This window comes from Macaca mulatta, chromosome 18 (assembly GCF_049350105.2).
Source record: "Macaca mulatta isolate MMU2019108-1 chromosome 18, T2T-MMU8v2.0, whole genome shotgun sequence".
Classification (NCBI taxonomy): Eukaryota; Metazoa; Chordata; class Mammalia; order Primates; family Cercopithecidae; genus Macaca; species Macaca mulatta.
Window position 1 is genome coordinate 70,766,937 of NC_133423.1, and position 15,281 is coordinate 70,782,217.

Genomic DNA, 15,281 nt, shown 5'->3' on the forward strand with positions numbered 1-15,281 from the left:
AGGTGATCCTTGGCCTCCCAAAGTGCTGGGATTACAGGCGTGAGCCACCGTACCCGGCCTCCTTTTTATTTCTGAATGGTATTCCACCATATAGATATACCACACTTTATTTATCCATTCACTGGTTGAAGGATATCTGGGTTGTTTTTAATTCTTGATGATTATAAGTAAAGCTGCCATAAACATTTCTGTATAGGTTTTTGTGCAAACATAAGTTTTTCTTTCTGAGTAGATATCTAGGAGCAGGATTGTTGAGTTATATGCTAAGTGTATGTTTAACTGTGTAAGAAACTGACAAACAGCTGGATACTGTGGTTCATGCCTGTAATCCTAACACTTTGGGATGCTGAGGTGGGAGGATTGCTTAAGGACGGGAGTTGGAGGCTGCAGTGAGCTAAGAAGGTGCCACTGAACTCCAGCCTGGTGACACAGGAAGACCCCTTCTCTAAAAACAAAAAATGAAACAACCAAAAAAAAAAAAGAAAGAAAGAAATTTATGAGCATTCTGGTTGCTTTGCATCCTCACAGTGTTTGGTATTATCACTGTTTTTTTTTTTTTTTTGGAGATGGAGTCTCACTCTGTCGCCCAGGCTAGAATGCAGTGGTGTGATCTCAGCTCACCACAACCTCCACCTCACAGGTTCAAGCAATTATCTGCCTCAGCCCCCCGAGTAGCTGGGATTATAGGCATGCACCACCACATCTGGCTAATTTTTGTATTTTTAGTAGAGAAAAGGTTTCACCATGTTGGTCAAGCTGGTCTTGAACTCCTGGCCCCAAGTGATCCACCCGTCTCAGCCTCCCAAAGGGCTGGAATTACAGGTGTGAACCACAGCATCTGATCTTTTTTTTTCTTTTTTTTTTCTGAGACGTAATTTCGCTCTGTTGCCCAGGATGGAGTGCAGTGGCATGATCCCTGTTCACTGCAACCTCCACCTCCCAGGTTCAAGCAATTCTTCTGCCTCAGCCTCCTGAGTAGCTGGGACTACAGGTGCCTGCCACCATGCCTGGCTAATTTTTGTATTTTTAGTAGAGACAGGGTTTCACCATGTTGGCCAGGCTGGTCTCAAACTCCTGACCTCAAGTGATCCTCCTGCTTCGACCTCCCAAAGTGCTGGGATTACAGGCGTGAGCCACTGCACCCGGCCTGTCACTATTTTTTTAAATTATGCATTCTAATAGGTGTTAAACAGTAGATATTAAAACCAAATGTCAACTCTAGATTTTTTTTTTTTTTTTTTTTTTTTTGAGACAGAGTCTCGCTCTGTCGCCCAGGCTGGAGTGCAGTGGCCGGATCTCAGCTCACTGCAAGCTCCGCCTCCCGGGTTTACGCCATTCTCCTGCCTCAGCCTCCCGAGGAGCTGGGACTACAGGCGCCCGCCACCTCGCCCGGCTAGTTTTTTGTATTTCTTCATAGAGACGGGGTTTCACCGTGTTAGCCAGGATGGTCTCGATCTCCTGACCTCGTGATCCGCCCATCTCGGCCTCCCAAAGTGCTGGGATTACAGGCTTGAGCCACCGCGCCCAGCCAACTCTAGATTTTTAAACTGTATGCATTATAGTACATGTTTCCATTTCCTCAAAATATGTCAGAAAAAGAAGTAAGAACATTAAGAAATACCAGAAAATGAGAGGCAGAGAAAAGGTATGGGAATAGTTAATCTAAAATAGTTATATTTATACTCATTTTATTTTTAGTTCTTTTTTTTTTTTTTTTTTTTTTTTTTTAGTTTAAGCTGCTGGAAAGATAAATGGTATCTGCTATGGTTTGAATGTGCCCTTCAAAGCACATGTTGAAATTTAATCCTCCATGTGGCAATTTTGAGAGGTAGGGCCTTTAAGAGGTGATTGGCTCATGAGGGCTTAGCCCTTATGTATGGATTAATCTATTCGTGGATTAATGGATTAATGGGTTATTGTGGGAGGGTACCGGGTAGCTTTATCAGAAAAGAGAGACCAGAGCTAGCATGCTTGGCCTCCTGGCCATCTGATACCCCGCACTGCGTCAGGACTCTTCAGAGTCCCCACCATAAGACAGCTCTCACCAAATGTGGCTCTTGACGTTTGACTTCTCAGCCTCCATAACCATAAGAAATAAATTTCTTTTCTCATAAATGACCCAATCTCAGGTATTTGTTATAAGGAGCAGAAAACAAACTATGGCAGTATTAATCTAAATAAGTAATAAACAAAAGATACTCTGCATAAAAAGATAACTGAGTGAATGGTTCAAATAACTGACACATTCAGCAAAAGCAGGAGTGTTAAATTTGACCCCATTTTCTCTTTTCCCTAACTTCTCACACCAGGATTTTTCTCCTACAGAAGGTAAGTCACAGGTGACACCTTCTCTATGTACACCTCGTCTCCAGCTTTAGCAAAAAAACAACAACAAAAACCTCATACTTTGATTTTTTTTTTTTTTTTTTTTTTTGAGACGGAGTCTTGCTCTGTGCCCCAGGCTGGAGTGCAGTGGCCGGATCTCGGCTCACTGCAAGCTCCACCCCACCCGGGTTCACGCCATTCTCCTGCCTCAGCCTCCCGAGTAGCTGGGACTACAGGCACCCGCCACCTCGCCCGGCTAATTTTCTTGTATTTTTAGTAGAGACGGGGTTTCACCGTGTTAGCCAGGATGGTCTCGATCTCCTGACCTCGTGATCCGCCCGTCTCGGCCTCCCAAAGTGCTGGGATTACAGGCTTGAGCCACCGCGCCCGGCCTAAAAACCTCATACTTTGAGAGGGAGAGGCCCACTGTCTTGGTCCCTTCAGGCTACTGTAACAGAATACCATAAACGGAGTGGCTTTACACAACAGACGTTTATTTCTCACAGTTCTAAGAACTCCCTCCAGCCTCTTCTATGAGGACATTAATGTCACTCTGGTTCTGCCTTCATGATTTAATCACCTCCCAAAGGCTCTTTTCTTTTTCTTTGAGTTGCATTTTCCAATTTAAAAAAAATTGTTTTTTGTTTTTGTTTTTTTCGAGACAGTCTTGCTCTGTCGCCCAGGCTGGAGTGCCATGGCGTGATCTTGGCTCACTGCAACCTCCGCCTCCTAGGTTCAAGCAGTTCTCCTGCCTCAGCCTCCTGAGTAGCTGGGATCACAGGCTCACACCACACCCGGCTAAAACTTGTTTATTATTTTTTAGAGATGGGGTCTTGCTATGTTGCCTATGCGGGCATTCAGTAGCTATTCACAGATACAATAATCAAGCACTAAAGTTTTGCACTCCTGGACTCAAGCAATTATCCTGCCTTGGCCTCCTAAGTAGCTAGGATGCCAATTTTTTTTTTTTTTTTTTTTTTTGAGACGGAGTCTCGGCTCTGTCCCCCAGGCTGGAGCATAGTGGCCGGATCTCAGCTCACTGCAAGCTCCGCCTCCCGGGTTTACGCCATTCTCCTGCCTCAGCCTCCCGAGTAGCTGGGACTACAGGCGCCCGCCACCTCGCCCGGCTAGTTTTTTGTATTTTTTTTTTTAGTAGAGACGGGGTTTCACCGTGTTAGCCAGGCTGGTCTCGATCTCCTGACCTCATGATCCGCCCGTCTCGGCCTCCCAAAGTGCTGGGATTACAGGCTTGAGCCACCGCGCCCGGCCAATTTTTTTTATTGATACACAATTCCTGTATCATACAATTCACTCATTTAAAATGTAGAATCCAATGGTTTTTAGTTTCTTCATAGTTATGCAATCATCTCCACAATTTTGGAACATTTTTGTCATCCTCCAAAAAGCTCAATAACCATTAGTAGTCATTCCCCATTTCTCCCCTCGCCTCTTAATACCATCACTTTGTTGTTGTTTTTTTTCTTTTATTCCTTTTTTATTCCTTTTTTTCTTTTTTGTATTTTCTGTAGAGACAAGGTTCTCACTATGTTGCCTGAGCTGGTCTCAAATTCCTGGGATCAAGCCATCCTCCCACCTCGGCCTCCCAAAGTGTTGGGATTACAGGCATAAGCCATCATGCCTAGCCAATACCATAACTTTGGGGGTTAGAATTTCAACATATAAATTTTGGGGGAACACAAACATTCTGATCATAGCACCTACCACAAATTCAGTCTGTATGTTATCAAATGAAAGTAAAAATACTCAAAGTGTTAAAACAAAAGTGGTAGACTACTCTTCAAAAACAGGAAAATATGGGCCGAGTGCAGTGATTCATGCTTGTCATCCTAGCTATTTGTGAATCTGGGGCAGGGGGATTCTTGAGCTCAGGAGTTTAAGGCTGCAGTGAGCTATTTTTGTTTGTTTGTTCATTTTTGAGACAGGGTCCTGTCACCCAGGCTGGAGTGCAATAGCGCCATCTCGGCTCACTGCCGCAGCCTCGACCTCCCAAGGCTCAAGTGATCCTCCCACCTCAGCCTCTTGAGTACCTGGGACTACAGGCACAGGCCACCATGCCTGGCTAATTTTTTTTTTTTTTTTTGTAGAGATGGGGGTCTTACCATGTTGCCCAGGATGGTCTCGAACTCCTGGGCTCAAGCCATCTTCCCACCTTAGCCTCCCAAAGTGCTGGGATTAGACTCATAAGCCACCACACTGAGCTCCTGCACTGAGCTCTGATTGTGCCAGTACACTCCAATCTGGGCGACAGGGAGACACTGTCTCTAAAAACAAAACCCCAACTAATAATAATTCATAAAAATAACATCTACTGATCTTTCACTTTATGCCAAATACTATTCAAAGTACTTTACATGTATTTATTATTTTAATCCACCCAATGCACCTTTCATGTTTGATGGATGAGGAAAACGAGGCACAGAAAATTTAGATAGCCTGTCCAAGGTCACTGAAAGAATTGAAAGGCAGAGACAGTACTCAAATTCGGAGTCTGGCTCCAGGGCTCCCCTCTTTCATCAATATGTTACACTGTATAAGAAAATGTAGCCGGGCGTAGTGGCTCACGCCTGTAATCCCAGCACTTTGGGAGGCCCAGGCGGGCGGATCACCTGAGGTCAGGAGTTCAAGACCAGCCTGACCGACATGGAGAAACTCCGTCTCTACTAAAAATATAAAATTAGCCAGGTGTGGTGGTGCATGCCTGTAATCCCAGCTACTCAGGAGGCTGAGGCAGAAGAATCTCTTGAACCCAGGAGGCAGAGGTTGTGAGGAGCCAAGATCACACGATTGCACTCCAGCCTGGGCAACGAGAGTGAAATTCCGACTCAAAAGAAAAAAAAAGGCCGGGCGCGGTGGCTCAAGCCTGTAATCCCAGCACTTTGGGAGGCCGAGACTGGCGGATCACGAGGTCAGGAGATCGAGACCATCCTGGCTAACATAGTGAAACCCCGTCTCTACTAAAAAAAATACAAAAAAATAGCCGGGCGAGGTGGCGGGCGCCTGTAGTCCCGGCTACTCGGGAGGCTGAGGCAGGAGAATGGCGTAAACCCGGGAGGCGGAGCTTGCAGTGAGCCGAGATCCGGCCACTGCACTCCAGCCTGGGCGATAGAGCGAGACTCCGTCTCAAAAAAAAAAAAAAAAAGAAAAAGAAAAAAAAATGTAAATAACACAAGAATGAAAAACAGTATGGTAATGGAGGGCCTCAAATAGTGAACAAAAGGAAAGACCAAAAAAAAATTAAAAATGAAAAATAGTATGAATGCCAGGCAATGAGCTATGATCATGCCACTGCATTCCAGCCTATGAGACAGAATAAGACTCCATCTCTAAAAAAAAAGAATTAAATTTTAAAAAAATAAGCAGGGAAGGATAGACAGACAAATAAAATGTATGCACATATGTCACAAATATACATCAGCAATAAGCAATCAAATTCATTTTGGATTCTATCTGTATATATATTGTAAAGTTTTGGGGTTTCAAAAGTACCAATTAACTACACTCTCCATCTCCAGATTTTGAATTAAATTGAGAAAACAGATGGGGTCAGATTATCTGCTTTATTAGTGGTAAAGCTAGATTTAAAACATAGATTGGATTGGAAGAGAAAATGAAATGCCCTCCTTCCCCCAGGGCACAACTCAGGATGAGCTTATAGGGAGAGCTGAATGCATAGAGCACATTTACCCCGAGTGTGGGTCATGCACAGAAAAAAAAGCCATATAGTGTGGAGTTCCTCCAGGCCTGCCTTTTGGCAGATGCCCCCAGGGAATGCCAGCACAACACATACTCTCTTGCTGAGGGAGGGAAACAAAATGGCCAACCCTCTTCTACCCTCAATATTTTATGAGCTGTATTCTATTTTATAGGCTCAGGCAGGAATATGGAAAGAGGAAGAAATGTGTTGCCCTTATACGAAAGATAATTTGGCCAGGCACAATGGCTCACACTTGTAATCTCAGCACTTTGGGAGGCCGAGTGGGGCGGATCACCTGAGACTAGGAGTTCGAGACCAGCCTGGCCAAAGTGGTGAAATCCTGTCTCTACTAAAAACGCAAAAAAGTACCCGGGCATGGTGGCGGGCGCCTGTAATCCCAGCTGCTCGGGAGGCTGAGGCAGGAGAATCACTTGAACCTAGGAGGTGGACGTTGCAGAGGGCCGAGATTGCACCACTGCACTCCAGCCTGGGCAACAAGAGCGAAACTCCATCTCAAAAAATAAATGAATAAATAAATAAAGGTAATTTATAGGTTAAAATTTTCATGAATATTCCCTGAGAGGTGTCATTTTATGAGAACATTTAATAATGTTCTCTAGAACTTGTTAAGTATAATTAGGAAACTAAAGCACATTATTTCTTACTGCAATATAATCCATAAAAAATATAGAAAATATAATCCATAAAAAATTCATAATAAATTCAAAATAGTAACTCCAAAGAGACCTTGGCCTAATAAGCATGCTTCTCACTGAAATGCAATATGTTCTTAATAGAACATTGGCTTCTTCTAAATTGGATGCCAACAAAACATCCACATAAACAGACATTGTCAATGTTACACATAAAGTGTAAATAAATGGCCGGGCGCGGTGGCTCAAGCCTGTAATCCCAGCACTTTGGGAGGCCAAGACGGGCGGATCACAAGGTCAGATCGAGACCATCCTGGCTAACACAGTGAAACCCCGTCTCTACTAAAAATACAAAAAACTAGCTGGGCGTGGTGGCGGGTGCCTGTAGTCCCAGCTACTCGGGAGGCTGAGGCCGGAGAATGGCGTAAACCCGGGAGGCGGAGCTTGCAGTGAGCTGAGATCCGGCCACTGCACTCCAGCCTGGGCAGCAGAGCGAGACTCCGTCTCAAAAAAAAAAAATAAAATAAAAAATAAAAAAAAAAAAATAAAGTATAAATAAATATAGAAGATGCATGCAGAAAGGCAAGGTTGCCGTTTAGTGGGTGGGGAAAACTAGGTTAAAGGTGAAAGTGGCCTGGCACGGTGGCTCACGCCTGTAATCCCAGCACTTTGGGAGGCCGAGGCAGGCAAATCACAAGGTCAGGAGTTCGAGACCAGCCTGGCCAACATGGTGAAACCCCGTCTCTACTAAAAATTAAAAAAATTAGTTGGGCATGGTGGTGGGCGCCTGTAATCCCAGCTACTCGGGAGGCTGAGGCAGGAGAATTGCTTGAACCCGGAGGCAGAGGTTGCAGTGAGCCGAGATTGTGCCACTGCACTCCAGACCAGGTGACAGTGCGAGATTCTGTCTCAAAAAAAGTGAAAGTGACTAATGGTGAGTACATATGCAAATGAAGTGATGATCAGGAGAGAAGATGTGAAGAATTGGGCTCTGTGATGGTTACTTTTATTGTGTAAACTCGACTAGGCCACAGGGTGTCCAGATATATGGCAAAACATTACTTCTGGGTGTATCTGTGAGAGTGTTTCCGGATGAGATAAGCTTTTGAATCAACAGATTAAGTAAAGAAGATTGCTCTTCCAAATGTGGGTGAGCCTCATCCAACCCACTGAGAGCTTGAACAAAACAAAAAGGAATTTGCTCTCTCCACCTGTCTGAGCTGAGACAGTGGTTTTCTGCCCTCATACTGGAACTCACACCATCAGTGCTCATGGTTATCAGGTACTGGGACTCACCCTGAACTATGCTACTGACTTATCTTAGTCTCAGCCTCCATAATCATAGCCAATTCCTTACAAGTTTCTTTCTGTATCTCTCCTATGGGTTCTGTTTCTCTGGAGAATCCTAATACAGTCCCCCCAAATAGTTTATTGGTTTTCTTTAATCTATTAATGTCCTGGCCAGGTGTGGTGGCTCACACCTATAATCCCAGCACTTTGGGTGGTAGAGACAGGCGGATCACCTGAGGTCAGAAGTTCGAGAGGAGCCTAGGCAAGATGGCAAAACCCTGACTCTACTAAAAATACAAAAATTAGCCAGGCATGGTGGTATGCACCTGAAATCCCAGCTACTCGGGAGGCTGAGGCATGAGAATCGGAGGTTGCAGTGAGTGAAGATCACACCACTGCACTCTAGCCTCAGCAACAGCATGAGGCTGTCTCAAAAAAAAAAAAAAAAAGAAAGAAAGAAAAAACTTCAACATGAGATTTGGAGGGGACTAACACCCAAACTATAGCAACCCGTATATTTAGATGCATGCTAGCCAAATCCCTCAGATGATGTAATCTTTCTAGCAAGAACAAAAAAACAAATTATCAAATGCTCTAATCATGCACAGTTAAGGGGAAGTACTCAATAAAAAGAAATGCTAGGTCTCTGACTCAAATCTTTTTTTTTTTTTTTTTCTGAGATGGAGTCAAGCTCTGTCGCCCAGGCTGGAGTGCAGTGGTGCGATCTCGGCTCACTGCAAGCTCTGCCTCCTGGGTTCACGTCACTCTCCTGCCTCAGCCTCCCAAGTAGCTGGAACTACAGGCGCCTGCCACCACGGTCGGCTAATTTTTTTGTATTTTTAGTAGAGATGGAGTTTCACCATGTTAGCCGAGATGGTCTCGATCTCCTGACCTCGTGATCCGCCCGCCTCGGCCTCCCAAAGTGCTGAGATTACAGGCATGAGCCACCGTGCCCGGTTTTTTTTTTTTTTTTAATTGAGACGGAGTTTCACTCTTGTTGCCCAGGCTGTAGTGCAATGGCATGATCTCAGCTCACTGCAACCGCTGCCTCCCGGGTTCAAGCAATTTTCCTCCCTCAGCCTCCCGAGTACCTGGGACTACAGGTGTGTTCCACCACACTCAGCTAATCTTTGTATTTTTAGTAGAGATGGGGTTTCACCACGTTGGCCAGACTGATCTCGAATTTCTGACCTCAGGTGATCCGCCCGCCTCAGCCTTTCAAAGTGCTGGGATTACAGGTGTAAGCCACCATGCCCAGCCCTCTGACTCAAATCTTAAAACTTCAGAATAGAAGTCGGATTCAGATTGTGCAGAAATATACATCAGCCTGTGACAAGGAGCAGACGTGGAAATGACTCTTAATTGGAAACACCCTGCTGGAACCTGAATCTTTCTGAAATTGCAAAATCTCATCCGATTTAGAAGGTTCTTACCGGGAAAAAAAAGTAGCCGTTGAATGGCTATTCAACCAACCATGGATTAAGACAAAGGAAACTGAAAGTTTTCATCAGCTGCCTTTCCGTATTTTGTTTTAAATTCTAGAATTCCACAGCTGATTTTCGTCCCCAGATGCATCAAACTTACCCCGAGAGGTTCCCCAGAGTGGAAGGCTCAGGGTCAGGTCTGTCCTCAAATGGCCAGCTCTGTCACTGTGAAGGCTGTTTAATAGTAAACACAGGACAATCGTGGCCTTAGCTGCCTTGCAGTTCCCCTCCTCCAGGACCTAGTGCTCCCCTGCAGCCAGCAGACAAGGGCCAATTATTATGATACAGCAGTGATTTGGAACGAGAGTTGATAGAGAGGTTTTGTTTCCAGAGCATGTAGCTTATTGGAACCCTGTTTCAGTCAAGAGATATTGGATGGTTTCTTACCTCCTCTCCTAAAGACAGGAAGACCCAGTGTGGTGTGTTCCTCACTGGTAATTCTAGGATACACTCAGGTAAAAATTGTTGATTAATTTTCCTGAGCATCACTGTAGACAGATGGAAATACAGTCTTGATTATAGTGGTTTTAATATGATTGTCAAGTTTTATTTTCCAGTCCATCAACTTTTATCTTTAATTACCCAAAGGTCAGTCTGTACTGACCTTTGTATCAAGCCATAATGGAACCAGGCATGGTGGCTCATACCTATAATCCCAGTACTTTGGGAGGCCAAGGTGGGCGTATCACCTGAGGTCAGGTGTTCCAGACTAGCCTGGCCAAGATGGTGAAACCCCGTCTCTACTAAAAGTACAAAAATCGGCTGGGCACCGTGGCTCACGCCTGTAATCCCAGCACTTTGGGAGGCCGAGACGGGTGGATCATGAGGTCTGGAGATCGAGATCATCCTAGCTAACACGGTGAAACCCTGTCTCTACTAAAAATACAAAACATTAGCCGGGCGTGGTGACAGGCACCTGTAGTCCCAGCTACTTGGGAGGCTGAGGCAGGAGAATGGCGTGAACCCGGGAGGCGGAGCTTGCAGTGAGCCAAGATCGTGCCACTGCACTCCAGCCTCGGCGACAGAGTGAGACTCCGTCTCAAAAAAAAAAAAAAAGTACAAAATTTAGCACTGCATGGTGACACACGCCTGTAGTCCTAGCCACTAGGGAGGCTGAAATGGGAGAACTGCTTGAACCCAGGAAGCAGAGGTTGCAGTGAGCTGAGATCATGCCATTGCATTCCAGCCTGGGCAACACAGTGAGACTCCGTCTAAAAAAAAAAAAATAGAAAAAAAAAAAAAACAGAATGAGAGGAAGAGAAGGGAGGGAGGTAGAAAGGAAGAACGAACGAAAGGAGGGAGGCACATAATGGAGAATACAAAAGAATTCTACCCTCAAAAATATGAAAATCGGTTGGAGACACTGAACAAGACAGCAAGACTTAAGGATATATGCTGAGTAGCATCTGAGTAGTGCTAGACAGCTTACCACAGAGAAAACCCACACAAGGGAAGCCATCAGTGACTGTGACAAGGAGTGAAGGAGGACAACTGGGGAATACATCCTAGGAGGTAGGAAAAGCACTGAGCCTGCACTCTCATCCTCCAGACACCAGTGACTTATTGTGGCCCCCTTGGGGGCTTCAGTTTGCTCAACTTGAAAACAGAAGGCAAGGACTAGATGGTCTGTAGTCTTTCAGCTATAATGATACAGGATTCTTAAGGACAAACGCAGAGAACTTGGGAAGGTGAGGATGTTACAGGAAGAGGAAGGACAAGCACAAAGCCACAGAAGTAGGAAATCACTAGTTATGCATAGGCAGAGTGTGTTGTGGGACAGCAAAGACCTTAAACAAGTCTGTTTTTTAAAAAAAATTTTTTTTTTGAGACGTTTAAAATGGCCCCCAGGTTTAGTGCTGTCGTGTTCCTAAATTCAAGAAGACTGTGATGTGCCTTTTTGAGAAAATGTTAGATAAGCTTTGTTTGGGTGAGTTAGAGTGCTCCTAGCCATGAATTAACAAATCATGGGCCGGGCGCGGTGGCTCAAGCCTGTAATCCCAGCACTTTGGGAGGCCGAGGCGGGCGGATCACAAGGTCAGGAGATCGAGACCACAGTGAAACCCCGTCTCTACTAAAAATACAAAAAATTAGCCGGGCGCGGTGGCGGGCGCCTGTAGTCCCAGCTACTCAGGAGGCTGAGGCAGGAGAATGGCGGGAACCCGGGAGGCGGAGCTTGCAGTGAGCCGAGATCGCGCCACTGCACTCCAGCCTGGGCAACAGCGTGAGACTCCGTCTCAAAAAAAAAAAAAAAAAAAAAAAAAAAAAACAAATCAGTAGTATATATGTATTACATATACTACTATATATATGTCTTTAAACAGAAACACTCATAAAACAAGGTTATGTATTGGCTGGTTGATGAAAATGTGACTAGAGGCTTGCAGGAACTTAACCCTGTTTTCCCTAGAAGTAGTGGTTTAGTATTAACAACTTCACACAACTACTGAATATTCTAAGAATTGACTGCATTGGATATCTACAGCCTTGCTATTATTACTATTTGCTTCATAAACTGAATCTCACTGTATACTAACATTCCTCAAAATACAAGGAATACATAAACAAAACCCTAAAACTTCACTGAGAAGAAAAGCTGGTTCAGATAGAGAACACTATTATGTTCCCACACAGAAAGAACTAAGTATTGCAAATTTTATCAGCTGGGTGTGGTGGCTCACGCCTGTAATCCCAGCACTTTGGGAGGCCGAGGCAGGCAGATCACGAGGTCAGGAGATCGAGACCATCCCGGCTAACACGGTGAAACCCCATCTCTACTAAAAATACAAAAACTTAGCCAGGTGTAGTGGTGGGTGCCTGTAGTCCCAGCTACTTGGGAGGCTGAGGCAGGAGAATGGCACAAACCCAGGAAGTGGAGCTTGCAGTGAGCCAAGATTGCACCACTGCACTCCAGCCTGGGTGACAGAGCAAGACTCCATCTCCAAAAAAAAAAAAAAAAATTATCTTCCTTTTCAAAAGTACTCCTATTGGCTGGGCACAGTGGCTCATACCTGTAATCCCAGCACTTTGGATGCCCGAGGCAGGCGGATCACTTGAGGTCTGGTGTTAGAGACCAGCCTGGCCAAAATGGTGAAACCCTGTCTCTACTAAAAATACAAAGATTAGCTGAGTGTGGTGGTGCATGCTTGTAATCCCAGCTACTCGGGAGGCTAGGCATGAGAATCACTTGAACCTAGGACACAGAGGTTGCAGTGAGCCAAGATCGCACCACTGTGCTCCAGTCTGGGTGAAGGAGTGAGACTCTGTCTCAAAAAAAAAAAAAAAAAAAAAAAAGGAAAAGAAAGTACTCCTCTTATTTCACAGATCCACAAGAATTTCACATTAATAAAGCCAGTATGATATACTTTTAATGCCTTTAGAAAATGTGTGCTGTTGGTTTATTACGACAGAGATTCTTCTCATTATGGAGGTATTTTCTAGGTTAGGTCTTCAGGAATAAGAACTGTATGTTATTAAATGTTATATGATATCTATTATAGGTAATACATGAATTGTTTGCTGACTATATTAATCTATTTCAAAATACTAAGCTATACTTGCATAATGATAGATTAAAATAAACTGAAATTTCATTTTCTATTCCTTCACTTTGGGTTTTCTATTTATATTCATAATACATTTCTTTAAAAAACTGAAGTTCATATGTAACATCTCATTAAATATCAGATGTGTACAAAATGCTGCAGTCCTAAGATCCCATATGCCTTTTTTTGCTAGGCAGGGGTGGGGTGGTGAAGAGGGATCAAGAGAAGCACGTTAAACTCTAGTCTGTTTTCTATTCATACGACAATGCTTCCTTTATAGCAAATGATGGTAATCAGTTCAAACAGCTTTTTCTTCACCCAATTTTAGCCCTTTCACATGAAAATGAAATAATGACCTCTAGTGGAATAAACTCAGTCTAGTACCCACTGTGATTTATTATTACATTTAAACTGTTACTAGACTGGCTCCACACTGCAAACATCCTAGACACAAAAACTCTCAAAACAATTTTTTTTTTGGAGACAGTCTCGCTCTGTCACTCAGGCTGGAGTGCAATGGCGTGATCTCAGCTCACTGCAACCTCTGCCTCCAGGGTTCAAGTGATTCTCCCGCCTAAGCCTCCCGAGTAACTGGGATTACAGGCACCCGCCACCACACCAAGCTAATTTTTGTATTTTCAGTAGATAGGGTTTCACCGTGTTACCCAGGCTGGTCTTGAACTCCTGACCTCAAGTGATTTGCCCATCTCAGCCTCCCAAAGTGCTGAGGTTACAGGTGTGAGCTGCCACGCCAGGCCAAAACGTATTTTTAAATCTCTTACATTATGTGGCCGTTTTCATTTTTTTAATTTTAAAATTTAAGAGCCAGGTCTGACTAGGTTACCCAAGCTGCTTGCAATCATAGCATGCTATAGCGTCAAATTCCCAGGCTCTAGCGATCCTCTTGCCTTAGCCTCCCCAGTAGCAGGGACTACAGGTGTGCACCACGGCACCCAGCTCCAATTTGATGTCTGCTTCCCTTTTAGTCTATAAGCTCTATGAGGACAGGAGGCAACTGTTTATTTCCTACTCTTGCGGGGTTTTCTGTTTGATCCCTTCAATAAATCTCTCCACTGCTGCATTTCAGGCTCTTGCCTTTTGCCTTCTACTTGGATGCAACCAATAGGAGCACCAACAGGTCAGAAGATGGAAAAGAATGAAATCCAGTTATTTATTCCCCCAGCTTCTTAATTAAGGAAAAGTATAAGCTGGGCACAGTGGCTCACGCCTGTAATCCCAGCATGTTGGGAGGCTGAGGCGTGCGGATCACGAGGTCAGGAGAACAAGATCATCCTAACACAGTGAAACCCTGTCTCTACTAAAAAGACAAAAAATTAGCCGGGTGTGGTGGCGGGCACCTGTAGTCCCAGCTACTTGGGAGGCTGAGGCAGGAGAATGGCCTGAACCCGGGAGGCGGAGCTTGCAGTGAGCAGCGATCATGCCACTGCACTCCAGCCTAGGTAAAGAGCAAGACTCTGTCTCAAAAAAAAAAAAAAAAAAGTAAAAAAACAAAAAAAGGTATGGAGAAAAATTACATATTGATTGTATCTTGTCACGCCAACTCACCTTTAATATATTTACTATTAAAGAATTATCTTCAGTGTGGCCAACATGGTGAAACCCCGTCTCTACTAAATACAAAAAAATCAGCTGGGTGTGATGGCGCATGTCAATGATCCCAGCTACTCTGGAGGCTGAGGCACAATAATCGCTTGAACCTGGGACGCAGAGGTTGCAGTGAGCCAAGATCGCGCCACTGCACTCCAGTCTGGGCGATACAGCAAGACTCCGTCTCAAAAGAAAGAAAAAGAAAATTGTCTTAATCATCATGAATTTTATACATCCCTTTTTGGATCATAGAACCTGTAATAAAACTGAGTGACCACTGCCAATAATCTGTGGGGGAAAAAAAGCTAATTACTATATAGCTTTGATAAATTATGAAAAAGCAGAATATCAACTGTGGAAAAATCAAAAAGTATTTGAATTTACTTGATGAGGTAAGATACTTAAAAAATATATATCTAATATTTATTTATACTAATATATAAATGTATATATCTCATATGACAAGTACATTCTACATGCATACTATTAGTATATATTTATATATTAGTATACCTATATATAAAAATACACACACACACACACACACACACACATATATATATATATAAATTTTTTTTTTGTGATGGAGTCTCACTCACTCCATCGCCCAGGCTGGAGTGCAGTGGCGTAATCTTGGCTCACCGCAACCTCCGCCTCGTGGGTT

The 15,281-nt window shown here is 44.1% G+C and overlaps 1 long non-coding RNA gene across 1 annotated transcript in view; it reads right to left on the minus strand.

Moving 5' to 3' along the window:
• LOC144336394 (uncharacterized) overlaps positions 1-14,702 on the minus strand; it is a 42,142-nt gene extending 27,440 nt beyond the window's left edge. Inside the window, exons 1-3 of the long non-coding RNA XR_013408149.1 lie at positions 14,576-14,702; positions 9,855-9,955; positions 9,568-9,641 (exon numbers count right to left, since the gene is read on the minus strand). This is a non-coding gene — a long non-coding RNA (uncharacterized LOC144336394). The remainder of the gene's footprint in view (positions 1-9,567; positions 9,642-9,854; positions 9,956-14,575) is intronic.
• Between the last annotated feature and the right edge of the window lie 579 nt (positions 14,703-15,281).